The 12,932-nt window shown below is 44.3% G+C and overlaps 1 pseudogene; it reads left to right on the top strand.

Moving 5' to 3' along the window:
- Positions 1-556: 556 nt before the first annotated feature.
- On the top strand, positions 557-10,635 carry LOC106563571 (ubiquitin carboxyl-terminal hydrolase 8-like; annotated as a pseudogene).
- The last annotated feature ends 2,297 nt before the right edge of the window (positions 10,636-12,932 follow it).

The following is a 12,932-nucleotide window of genomic DNA, read 5'->3' as shown; positions in this document are numbered from 1 at the left end:
ATAAATGTTTAATGCTTTTTGACCTGTCCCCAAATTAATGTAATTGAGTTTGTTTTTATATTTCAACCTGCGTGTCCTGATCGCTTCTGGTGTGGGTGAACAAAATCAACGTGCGTGCAATGGCGCACACAGACGTACGCACGTGTTCAGTTTGGTCTGCATGTTAGAGATATTTGGAACTCACATGTGAAAAGGTAAATGTTATTGGGTTAATGTTCATGAACATATTTAATGACATTTTCTCCTGAGCTGTTAATCACAATTTGAAAAGGTCCCTGGCCCCGCCCACAGCCACTCCTCCAACTGACAGAGTGGTTGTTACAATTTTGGGGTTTAGCAACATTTTTATTTTGACATTATAAAGAAAAACCTTTGTAAACAATGGAAGCTATCACACTGTCATATTGATCTGAGCCTTACTGTTGAAAAACCCCTACAGTGTACGACTTTTGGCTGTCGCAGATGCACCTCCCCTGTTGACTTCTGTCTGTAGTCGTCTGTTGTCGTCTTCAGTAGCCTTACAACTTGAACACACCCAACATGTAGGTGCATGTTTTTGCAGAAAGCTCCACCTCTGGCTGGCAGAAAGAACCGGATGAGCAGGAAAGGCAAAGTACAGAGCAGGGCTGTTACTTTCAGTTGTATCGTGTTCACTGATTTATGAAATGTATAAAAAGGACTTAAAAAGAATTTCAAATCAAGATTCGAAACAACAACTACTAATACAAAACAAGTGGGATCACTAACAGTATATCATTTTATTTGGACTTCACTGCTGTAAGTTTCTAAAGGGAAAGTTAATCTTGTTCTCGGAAGCCATTACAGAGGAGAGACTAGAGTGATAACACCATGGCTTCGAAAGCTAAAGAGCTTCTCTCTTGGTCTGCAAGCTCTGTGGTACCTGGAGGAGGAATCACAGCTGCCAGGCTGTTCCATATCATGAGGGACCAGACAGTGACTGTCATCATCATGGACAACCGTAGCTGCAGGGACTTTGAGGAGTCCCATATCTATGTCCCCACACAGATCTGCATCAGCGTCCCTGAGGAGGCTATCAACCCTGGGATCACTGTGAACCAGATCAAGGCCAGGCTGCCGGAAGCATCCAGAGAACAGTCGAAGAGAAAGGGGTTCGTAGACTACATCATATTACTGGACTGGTTCAGTTGTGTCACTGACCTCAGACTGGGGACCACACTCAAGAGCCTCAAAGACGCTCTCTTCAAGTGGGACAGCACCACAGATCTCCACAGAGAGCCCCTGGTTCTGGAGGGAGGCTATGAGAACTGGTTGCTTGTCTACCCCATGTACACAACCAACGCCAAAGTCAGACCCCCCCGACAACACGCCCTCAACACCCTCCCTCAGCTGAACTTCTGCTACCCCTCTCTGAAGGAGCTGAAGGCTTCAGCCCCCCCTCTACCCGCCCAAAAGCCTAAGAGTGAACTGCAGGCTTCGCCAGCTGCCCTGCAGCAGGAGCCGCAGCCCAAAGTAAGGGATGAGGACACACTTTTTTGTGTAGCAGGCCTGCCTGATGGCTGGATGAAGTTCCTGTACACGGTGACAGGTACCTATCGCTACTACCACGCCCCAACCAACAAAGTTCACCTCTACCCCCCTGGGGCAAGCATACCCCAGGCCCAAATACAAGCAGCCCCCCCAGCCCAACCTGTCCCTGCCAAGACCACTAAGCCCATGGGTGGGAGTGTTACGGATACAAGTGTGTATCCTGTGTGTTTCTTTTCTCTCCTTCTCCCCATCACAGGTGACAATCATCAGTCCCCAATCAGAAGACACCTGTTCCTTCTCCCTCAACCAATCACAGTCCCTTTCCCTTGGTTTAAAAACCCAGTCAGTTGTTTTCTCCCGGAGCTCATTTTTATCTCGCGAGCTCATTCTCACTCTGTGATCAATCTTTGTGCTCATTCGCTCTTGTGTCCAATCTCTATCTCCCCGTGTCTCTCTCTCTCTGTATTGATCTCTTTTGTTTTTGCAAACTACATGTCACATTTGTCCGGTAATCCTGTGAGTATTGTTTTGTTATTTGACTGTTTGTTTGTTTGGTGGGAAAAGGGGGTACCAAGACAAGTCGCCCATGGGCATACATTACCCGTAGGAATACTGTGTCTAAGTACCATAGTTAGAACTGGGCGGACCACCCACTGTATTTTTGGTTAGTTAGCTAGCTGTTGTTGAAATAGGCTAGTCTAGCTTAGGGGTGGTTTTGGATTATTGTTTCGTTGCTTGGGTCCAGCTCAGCCCCTTTTCCCACACCCCTTTACCGTGTGTTTAAAATAAACCTTTTGAGTTTGACGGTAGATTTCAGTTGTCTGTGGTTTTTGGTTCTCACTGTTACATGTCACGATTATAATTTGCATGATTTATGTTACGGGTCTCGTATCCATCCCCCCTAGACCGCTGGGCCAAAGAGGTTCGTAACATAAATGGGGGCTCATCCAGGATCTGTCATTACTGACGCCCATACCGCTCATGCAGATTGTTATTGTGTGGTTAGTCAGTGTTGAGCGTCATAAGCATTAGTGTTTGCTATTTGTTGGCTTTTGTGTTTGGTAGTAGTTCAAGATGGCTACTTTTGAGTTGAAATCCTTTTTGGATAACCCTTTGTGGGAGGTGTTTAATAAATGTCGTAAAATTGATTTAATGACCTTGGCAGAACATTATTCATTGTCTATTTCTCACAATTTAGTTAAGGCGGAGGTTAAGAAACTAGTGTTAAATGTATTGTTGAAAGAGCAGGTGCTTGTGTTACCGCTGCCTGAGCCTACTACCCCTGTAGGGGATGTTGCTGCTCCTGTAAGCCCGTCGGTGTCTGAGACCGAAGGCGAGGCTAAAGCTCCAGCTACATTGCCCCGTTTTGATCCACTCTCCCCACTGTCAACTGGTGATGCCAGAAGGGATGTCCGTTCTATACAGTTTCAACTGGAGGCAGAAGAGAGAGCCCAAATTAGGCGAGAAAATCTCCAGTTAGAAATGTGTAAACTTGAGGCAGAAAAGAAAGAGAACAGCGGCAGTTGGAAATCTGTAAAATAGAGGCTGAAAAAGAAAGAGAACAGCGGCAGATGGATTTCAAAATGCGCCAAATGGAACTGGAAGCAGAGACAGCGAGGCTAGCCTTCGTTCCTACTGTGCCTGTTAGTGAGTCGTCCTCACCAGCTGTAGCTTCCAACACGTTTGACATTAGTAGGCAGATTGCCTTAGTACCTTTGTTTAGAGAATCAGAGGTTGACTCCTATTTTTGTGTGTTTGAACGTATAGCTGTAGCCTTGAAATGGCCTGAAGAAGTATGGTGTTTATTGCTACAATGTAAATTAACTGGTAAAGCCCAAGAGGTTTTATCAGCGCTACCTCTGGAAGATAGTTTGAACTATGAAGTGGTCAAAGCTACCGTTCTTCGCGCTTATGAGCTTGTGCCTGAGGCATACCGACAGAGATTTAGGTCTCATAGAAAGTCTTCTAATAAGACTTATGTGGAGTTTGCTAGAGACAAGGGAAATCTGTTTGATAAATGGCATGCTGCTAGTAAGGTAACTAATTTCAACTCTCTCCGGGAGTTAATTTTGTTGGAAGAGTTTAAAAATTGTTTACCCGAACGCATTGTAGTATACCTAAATGAACAGAAAGTATCCTCCCTGTCAGAAGCGTCTGTGTTGGCAGACGAGTTTGTGTTGACGCACAAGAGTGTGTTTTCGGCTCATACTGAGAGTAGAGCTACTGAGTTGCCTACTTTTAGTCCTGGTCGGCCCGCAGTATATCAAGCACGCCAGAAAAATGAGCGTCCCTGTTTCTATTGTCATAAAGTGGGACATATGATTAATGATTGCTTCCTACTAAAACGCAAACAAGGGATGCCTATTCGTGCAAAGCCGCCGACAGGTGTTGGGCTAATTCGTACTGTTGTGAGGTCTGAAACGAAACCAGTGCCTCAGGGTAAATGTAGTTTGAAAGTCTCAGTACCCGACCGCAGTTACGAACCGTTCATTTTCGAGGGGTTTGTGTCCATAGCGAATGACGAAGCATCTCAGCGTCCTGTTAAAATCCTTAGAGATACTGGTGCGGCACAGTCATTTATATTGTCTGATGTGTTGCCCTTATCCGACAATACATACTGTGGTTCCAGTGTGTTAGTTCAGGGTATTGAAATGGGTTTTGTCCCAGTGCCATTGCACTTTGTGAATGTACACTCTGAGTTGATCAGTGGAATATTCAGAGTGGGGGTACGTCCTATGTTGCCAGTAAAAGGTGTGACCTTTATAATGGGTAACGATATTGCTGGAGGAAAGGTAGTACCCGTATTGGAAGTGTTGGATAAAAGTGACCACTCTCTCTCCAATGAGTTGGCACAGAGTTATCCCCATGTGTTCCCCGCTTGTGCTGTCACTCGTGCTCAGGCAAGACAAGTGGGTGACGTGATAGATTTGTCGAACACTGTTCTGTTCAAAGAAGATGATCAAGAGGATGGGTTGTGTACTACCTCTGCGAAGCTGATCACCTCTGACAAACAGACAAGGGAAGAATCGAAGTATGTTGAACTTATTGCTGAGGCAATACAGTTACCAGTCACTCGTGAGCAGCTGATTGCTAACCAGAAGGTTGACAACAAGCTTGCTAAATGTTTTTCTAGTGTTGTCTCATTGGAAGAGGTAAAGAAGAAGAATGTGGCTTACTTTCTTGATGGTAATCTCCTCATGCGTAAATGGACATCCCATGGTGGCGCGGAGGGAGATTGGAATGCTGTTTACCAAATAGTGATTCCTACAGCCTTTCGACACAATGTGTTATCCCTTGCTCATGATCACCAGTGGTCTGGACACTTAGGGATCACGAAGACTTATGATCGGATCCTTCGACATTTCTTTTGGCCAGGTTTAAAACAAGATGTGGCTCAGTTCTGTCGGACATGTCACACATGTCAGGTTACAGGAAAACCAAATCAGGTTATTCCTCCTGCTCCTCTTTGTCCTATACCTGTCATAGGTGAACCATTTGAACATGTGGTGGTTGATTGTGTTGGACCGTTACCGAAGACAAAATCGGGTAACCAGTTTCTGTTAACGATAATGTGTATGGCAACAAGATACCCCGAAGCCATTCCTCTGAGAAGGATTACAGCTCCAGTGGTGAGTAAAGCCTTAATTAAGTTCTTCACGACATTCGGGTTACCTAAGGTGGTACAAACTGATCAAGGTACAAATTTCCTGTCAAAGCTCTTCAAGCAGGTGTTAAAATCCTTGTCAGTTGCGCACCGTGTATCAAGCGCATATCACCCAGAGTCTCAGGGTGCGCTTGAACGATGGCATCAGACACTGAAGTCTATGCTACGTAAATATTGTTTGGAATCTGAGAAAGATTGGGATGAGGGAGTTCCTCTAGTTTTGTTTGCTGCTCGTGAAACTGTACAGGAGTCCCTAGGGTTCAGCCCAGCTGAACTAGTGTTTGGTCACACAGTGAGAGGACCAATGAAAGTCCTTAAAGAACAGTTTTTGTCCCAAGAGTTGTGTACGGAAGAAGAGAATGTGTTGGACTACGTTAGTCGCTTTCGTGAGCGCCTACACCAAGCCTGTGCTCTCGCTAAGGAAGCTCTGTCTTCCTCACAAACAAGTATGAAAAGACACTATGATAAACAGGCTGTTTCTCGTCCACTACAGCCAGGTGACCAAGTGCTGGTGTTATTGCCTGTTCCAGGATCTTCACTGTCAGCTCGTTTCTCTGGTCCTTATTTGATTGAAAAGAAGTTAAGTGAAACTGATTATGTGCTTCAAACTCCTGATAGAAAACGGCAATCTCGTGTGTGCCACATTAACATGTTGAAAGCATACCAAACCCGACCCATCACCCAGGTAGATGGTTCAACCACAGCGGAAGTTACTGCTATTTCTGCTGCTTCTACGGCTATGATAGTGGACTGTCATATTGATGATGTTGATGGAGATGGATTGGAGTTGCGCAATACTCAGCAGCAGTGTGTTAGATTGCCCAACTCAGAAATGCTGATGTCTCTCCAGTCAGGTCTGGTTCACTTAACGGAAGGACAGGCCGACGATATTGTGAGGCTACTCCACAGTTTTCCATGTCTCTTTAATGACGTTCCTACTCGCACAAATGTGTTGGAACATGACATTAATGTTGGAAATGCTGCCCCTATCAAGCAACACCCATATCGTGTCAATGCTTCTAAGAGGAAGATAATGAGGGATGAAGTGAAATATTTGTTGGAAAATGACCTGGCCACGCCAAGTTCAAGCCCTTGGAGTTCTCCTTGCATTCTGGTTCCTAAACCTGATGGTACGTCCAGGTTATGTACGGATTATCGAAAGGTAAATTCTGTCACATTGCCAGATTCTTTCCCGTTACCCAGACTGGACGACTGTATTGACACTGTTGGTGCTGCTACTTATGTAACTAAGTTGGACCTCTTAAAAGGTTACTGGCAGGTTCCGTTAACCTCACGTGCTTCTGAGATTTCTGCCTTTGTTACCCCAGACAACTTCCTACAATACTCTGTCATGGCTTTTGGGATGCGAAATGCACCAGCCACTTTTCAACGACTGGTTAACACCGTATTAGCTGGCGTTCCTAATTGTAGTGCATATCTAGATGATCTAGTGATTTATTCATCTGAGTGGACAGATCATGTTAACTCTCTAAGGGTAGTATGTGAACGTTTGGCCGCTGCTTCTTTAACCCTGAACTTGGCAAAGTGCGAGTTTGGGAAGGCCACTGTTACCTATCTCGGCAAAGAGGTAGGCCATGGACAGGTGCGCCCTGTTGATGCTAAGGTCTTGGCTATCACTGCATTCCCTGCGCCTACCACCAGACGAGAGCTACGCCGCTTTTTGGGGATGGTTGGCTACTACCGTAGCTTCTGTAAAAACTTCTCTGCGGTAGTTGCTCCATTGACCGATTTGCTCAGTCCGGCAAGATCGTTTGTGTGGTCCCCGGACTGTAAGGTAGCTTTTGAAACTGCTAAAGCACTATTATGTAATACCCCTGTACTTGCAGCTCCGTATTTTGAAAAACCATTTAAACTTGAGGTAGATGCTAGTGCCAGAGGTGCTGGTGCTGTTCTACTTCAGCAGGACAAGAGTGGACTGGATCATCCGGTGTGTTATTTCTCCAGAAAATTTAACAAATGTCAGACAAACTATGCCACCATCGAGCAAGAAGCTCTAGCGTTGTTGTTAGCTCTGCAATATTTTGAGGTGTACATAGGGTCTAGTGCCCTACCTGTGACTGTATATACGGACCATAACCCCTTAGTGTTTCTCCACCGTATGTACAACCAGAACCAGCGCCTTATGCGTTGGGCTCTTATTGTACAAAATTATAATTTGGAGATTTGCCACAAAAAGGGTTCTGAAAATATGTTAGCAGATGCTTTGTCTCGTGTGTAATAATTTTTGTATGTTTCGGAAGATTGACTTTGATTTTGTGAGTATTCATTGTAGATACTTTTGTATAAACTGTGTACATACTTTTAGTCGCAATCCCCCCTGGGGGTTGCTCTTTTAAGGGTGGGAGTGTTACGGATACAAGTGTGTATCCTGTGTGTTTCTTTTCTCTCCTTCTCCCCATCACAGGTGACAATCATCAGTCCCCAATCAGAAGACACCTGTTCCTTCTCCCTCAACCAATCACAGTCCCTTTCCCTTGGTTTAAAAAACCCAGTCAGTTGTTTTCTCCCCGGAGCTCATTTTTATCTCGCGAGCTCATTCTCACTCTGTGATCAATCTTTGTGCTCATTCGCTCTTGTGTCCAATCTCTATCTCCCCGTGTCTCTCTCTCTCTGTATTGATCTCTTTTGTTTTTGCAAACTACATGTCACATTTGTCCGGTAATCCTGTGAGTATTGTTTTGTTATTTGACTGTTTGTTTGTTTGGTGGGAAAAGGGGGTACCAAGACAAGTCGCCCATGGGCATACATTACCCGTAGGAATACTGTGTCTAAGTACCATAGTTAGAACTGGGCGGACCACCCACTGTATTTTTGGTTAGTTAGCTAGCTGTTGTTGAAATAGGCTAGTCTAGCTTAGGGGTGGTTTTGGATTATTGTTTCGTTGCTTGGGTCCAGCTCAGCCCCTTTTCCCACACCCCTTTACCGTGTGTTTAAAATAAACCTTTTGAGTTTGACGGTAGATTTCAGTTGTCTGTGGTTTTTGGTTCTCACTGTTACATGTCACGATTATAATTTGCATGATTTATGTTACGGGTCTCGTATCCATCCCCCCTAGACCGCTGGGCCAAAGAGGTTCGTAACACATACCCCAGGCCCAAATACAAGCAGCCCCCCCAGCCCAACCTGTCCCTGCCAAGACCACTAAGCCCAGTCATGACGTGTATGCCAAGATGGAGATCGCCAAGCTGTCGGCAGCTAAGATCCGTAACCTAGACCCTGTACATGGAGGGATGGGTGCCATGCTGACAGGACTGTGTGACATAAGCAACTGTTACATGAACTGCATCCTGCAGTGCCTGTGTAACACCCCAGCCATGGCTGAGTACTTCACCAAGAACTACTACCAGGAAGATATTAACAGGACTAATATCCTGGGCCATAAGGGGGAAGTAGTAGAGGAGTTTGGGGTGATAATGAAGGCTATGTGGTCTGGCCTGTATAAGTCTATCAGGCCCAGGGACTTTAAGTTTACCATCGGAAAGGTTTGCGAAATGTTTGCTGGCAACGAACCGCAGGATGCAAGGGATTTTATGCATGTCCTCCTAGATGGGCTACACGAGGACCTCAATAAGGCTGACACTAGTAAACCGTACCAATGGGAAGTGAATGACCACCACCTGGATGACCAAAGGGCAGCCAACCTGGCCTGGAGCAGATACAAGCTGCGGAATGACTCCATCATCGTAGCTCTGTTCCATGGCCAGTGGAAGATCACTGTCCAGTGTCTCACCTGTCAACACAAGACACGAAAGTACGATATCTTCAATTACCACAACCTGCCACTGGCTTCATCTAAAGAGTGCTCCCTACAAGACTGTCTGAAGCTGTTCAGTAGAGAGGAGAAGCAAGATAACCATGTGTTCTGCAGTCACTGCAAAGCCCGGAGATCTGGAAGTTCCCGCCCATCCTTGTGGTTTACTTAATGCGATTGACCGTCAATGGCAGAAGGATTCAGAAACTCCAGACCAACGTTGACTTCCCTCTGGAGAACCTGGACCTGACCCAGTATGTCATTGGTCCAAAACAGAGGCTCAAGAAATACAACCTGTTTGCAGTCTCTAATCACTATGGGGGTCTGCGTGGTTACTACACAGCCTTCTGTAAGAACGCCATCAAACAGCAGTGTTACAAGTTTGAAGACAAGGATGTTTCAGACATCTCCACCTCCTCAGTCAAGTCCTCTGCCGCCTGCATCTTATTCTATTCCTCTCTGTGAGGGGCGGAAGGACACACAGGGGATTTTGTACAGTACGTGTGTGTGTGTGTGTGTGTGTGAGATCTGGTCCGAAGCGTCCGCTAGACAGTGGCGACCTGTCATTCAGGGTAGGTGGGGCAGAATTTTTTGTTGTGGTTGTTCCCTGTTTTGCATGTTATTTTGGCATTAATACGTGTCACATATCAGTTTGAAAACAATGTCATTCTCTTTTGCTTTCTTGAGTAAGGCAGCTCGAAAATGCAGGTGTTTCAGCCTAGCTCAGTGCTTTCTGTGGTGGTGGGGCAGCCAGTGGAAAATACGGAGCGTAGGGATTGGTAATGTTATCTAGTTGTCCCGTGATTGGCTCAGTGTTCTGTCACTCATGGGAACACTACGTCACCGCAAAATCTATGGGAAGAGCTAGAAAAATTCAAGCCTCTTGGGTGCTGCCATAGAGTTACATTAGAAGTGCCCATCCAAGACGGCTCAAGGTCATTGTTATATCAACAGTAGCTTTGATTGGACTGATCTTGTCAACATCATACTTTCAAAATCTTAGCTAGTGTGAGGGGATTTTCTGTTAAACCTTATTAATGCTTGTGTACTAAAATATCCTTCTTTAAGCCTAGGCATTGGGCTCGAGATTTGTGTGTGTGCATTAGTATAGGCCTGTTCTAACTTTTCTGTGTGTAGTATGACCCCACGATGTCTGAGAGCTCAGCCAAGACCTGACAGAAACTAACTGGTTCCTCTCAGCTTAACTGGAGGCAGAGCAATGTGTTATATCCTGCACACCAGCGATAAGGCTGTTGTTCTGTTTGGAGCCTGTTTCTGGGCGAAAGGTTCATGCTTGTGTGTGTGTGTAGGGGTAGGACCATACATCATCTGAGCTGACAGTCAAAGGTGCTTGCTTGCCCAACTTGGGGAACCGTTGAGCTACTGTTAGAGGAAGAATGTCTTGAGTGACTTCCTGTCACTTTGGCACCTATTGTCCTCACTCAGTTGCGACAGAACGAGACAACCTTTTCATTATAGCCTGTACCCCGTAACCCAGTTTCGTCTCTCCCCACACACACATACACATACATAAGATCACGTGTTTTGCAGATGCTTGTATAAGATAGCTTGACTATATAAGGCTTCTGTACTCTTTGTGCGTGGGCTCTCACTCCATTCACTTTGTGTGTTGTGTGAACAACTCCCTTATTGCAATACGTTTATTAATAAAAGTAATACCTTGATTGATTATTGACTTTGCCTCTCCTCATTATTAATTAAAGGTAGAATTTCCACCACACTAGCAAGCTAGACAAGCAGTCATCATCATGAATCACATCGAAAATATACTGGCAAATCCTTTTCAACCCTTGTCATATGAAGAGAAATTATAGATAAAACGTATTGGTGCTCATCGGCCATTGGACATAAACATTACACAACAGGTTGGAAATCACAAATTCAACCATGAGTGGTTTGGAAGGAATCATTGGCTAACTGCAAGCGTTACAGAGCTATCACTAGCCTGCTATTCAGTGTAGTGGGGGTTGTGGTCCAAGTCTGGGTTTAAGTGTCTCTTTTCCAAGATGAAAAGGATAAACATTCAACACCATGGGCTAGGAAAGGTTGAATACATTGGCCATGCAGTCAATCCAGCATGATTTTTGCTGTGTTCAAAACAACTGAAAACTCGGAACAGGGAAATCTCAGACTTCAGTGAGTTCAAGACAACTGGGAACTCTGAAAAAATTTTGCTCCGACTGGGAAAATACATTTTGAACGGTCATCCAACTCAGAATTCCAAGTCGGGAACTCGGGCCTATTTCTAAAGCTCCGACCTGAAGATCACTGACGTCATGATTCAACCTTGTTTTTTTACGAGTTCCGAGTTGTCTTGAAAGCACCATAAATCCAGAGAATGCCAGACTTTGATGACAGTTTGATGAATAAATGTGCCCACAAGAAGGACCACTGTGCCACCTTCCTGTTCAAGGGAGCGCCGCACAACAAGGTGAGTCCAAAAATGTATTTTATGCTGCTTTATAAATTATGTAATATGCCAAGGAGATATGTATACAGTAGCTAAGAAAGTAATACCAAGTGTATTTTGTGTAGTAAGCTGTTTTTAGCCCATGTGCCTCACCCTAATAATTTGCTCCCTTTCCCCCTCATAACTTAGCCTACTGTTCTGACTTGGTGGTGCACATGTAGCCTTTAGCCTGTTTTAGAGAAATTAAATCATCAAAGAGCTTTCGTTGTCTGCTCATTGCCCCATTTATTTATCATATGGTTCTGACTTAGTATACAGGAAGAATACTGTAAGAATGGCCCATGTTCTGAATTCTGTCACTGTACATTTCAAAAGTGCTGAACAAATAGTTATATTGACCACGTCCGTCCTAGCTCGCTCATTAATGTCTTAATCGAAATTACAGATAGCCTCTTATCCGCTCGTCGTCCCGTTTTGCCATAATTTGTACATCCCAATTGTCATTGGAAACTACATTTGTTTAAAGCACTATCAGCAATGTTTTTTTTAAAGGCAGTAAATGAGGCTGAATGAACTGTTTCGCTGCCAGACAAGGCTCCGCTGATAGCCAGGTGTAGCAGTGGTAAGGATTCACTCCATGGTGCTGAAAAGAAAGTCCTGGTCTTGGAACAACTTTATTTAGGCTTGTGTAACAGTTTGTGAGCACTGTTTGTCACCATTATAGTGCAATGAATGTATTGTTTAGTGTTGTGTTGGGTAGTGGCTTTGCTGGGATGCATCTAAAAAAAAAAATTCTACCAAGTTTTCCCCACCAAGATTTACATGCTAATATCGCTACTGCTCCCAGTCATTGCGCTAACGCTAGTTAGCATTGGCTTGCGAAACGACCACTAACTTCCTTCATAATGCACACAGAGAAATACAAATGGTGTCCACAAGTTAATCTGACTCTAGGTAAGTAGAACAAGAGATTCTTAAATGCAAGAATCTCGTAGTATCCTTTTAAATAAAGATATCCTATGAATTAACCTACTTTCCCTTTTGTAATTCCTTTTTTTAAGGTTCAATGGCAGTAACAAACAATTCTGATCTCAATGTTTTACCGTAAACCTATGTTTCACAATTTGCTGTGTGGTTCTTATCATTTGTTTATATAAATGTAATGATAAATGTGCAGTGATAAGATTTATGTGCAGTGATAACATTTAGCAATGCTATGTGCGAGGACAGGGTGACCAAATGAATGTGCGATGGTAGGCCTTTCCCGGCAGCAAACAAATGCTACAAAAAAGGCCATAGAACAAAAAGACCTATGGAATAAGTGGATGAATGGATTTTATGAGCAGTGCAAACAATACACAGAAAAGTTCAACATGATATCTGATATGTGCCGGCATGATGTTATTGAGAGATAAACATGAATGAAATGAGTCCTGGTGCTTCAGACATCTTGCTCTATACCAGTGGTCAACAATCGGTCGATCGCGATCGACTTGTTGATCTCCAAGGCATTTCTAGTCGATAGCCAAACATTTCTGTAAAAACCCAACAATAAA

The sequence above is a fragment of the Salmo salar genome, chromosome ssa11, assembly GCF_905237065.1.
Source record: "Salmo salar chromosome ssa11, Ssal_v3.1, whole genome shotgun sequence".
NCBI classification, from domain to species: Eukaryota; Metazoa; Chordata; class Actinopteri; order Salmoniformes; family Salmonidae; genus Salmo; species Salmo salar.
The sequence above is the reverse complement of the archived record's forward strand: the minus strand, read 5'-3'. Positions and strand labels throughout refer to the sequence as shown.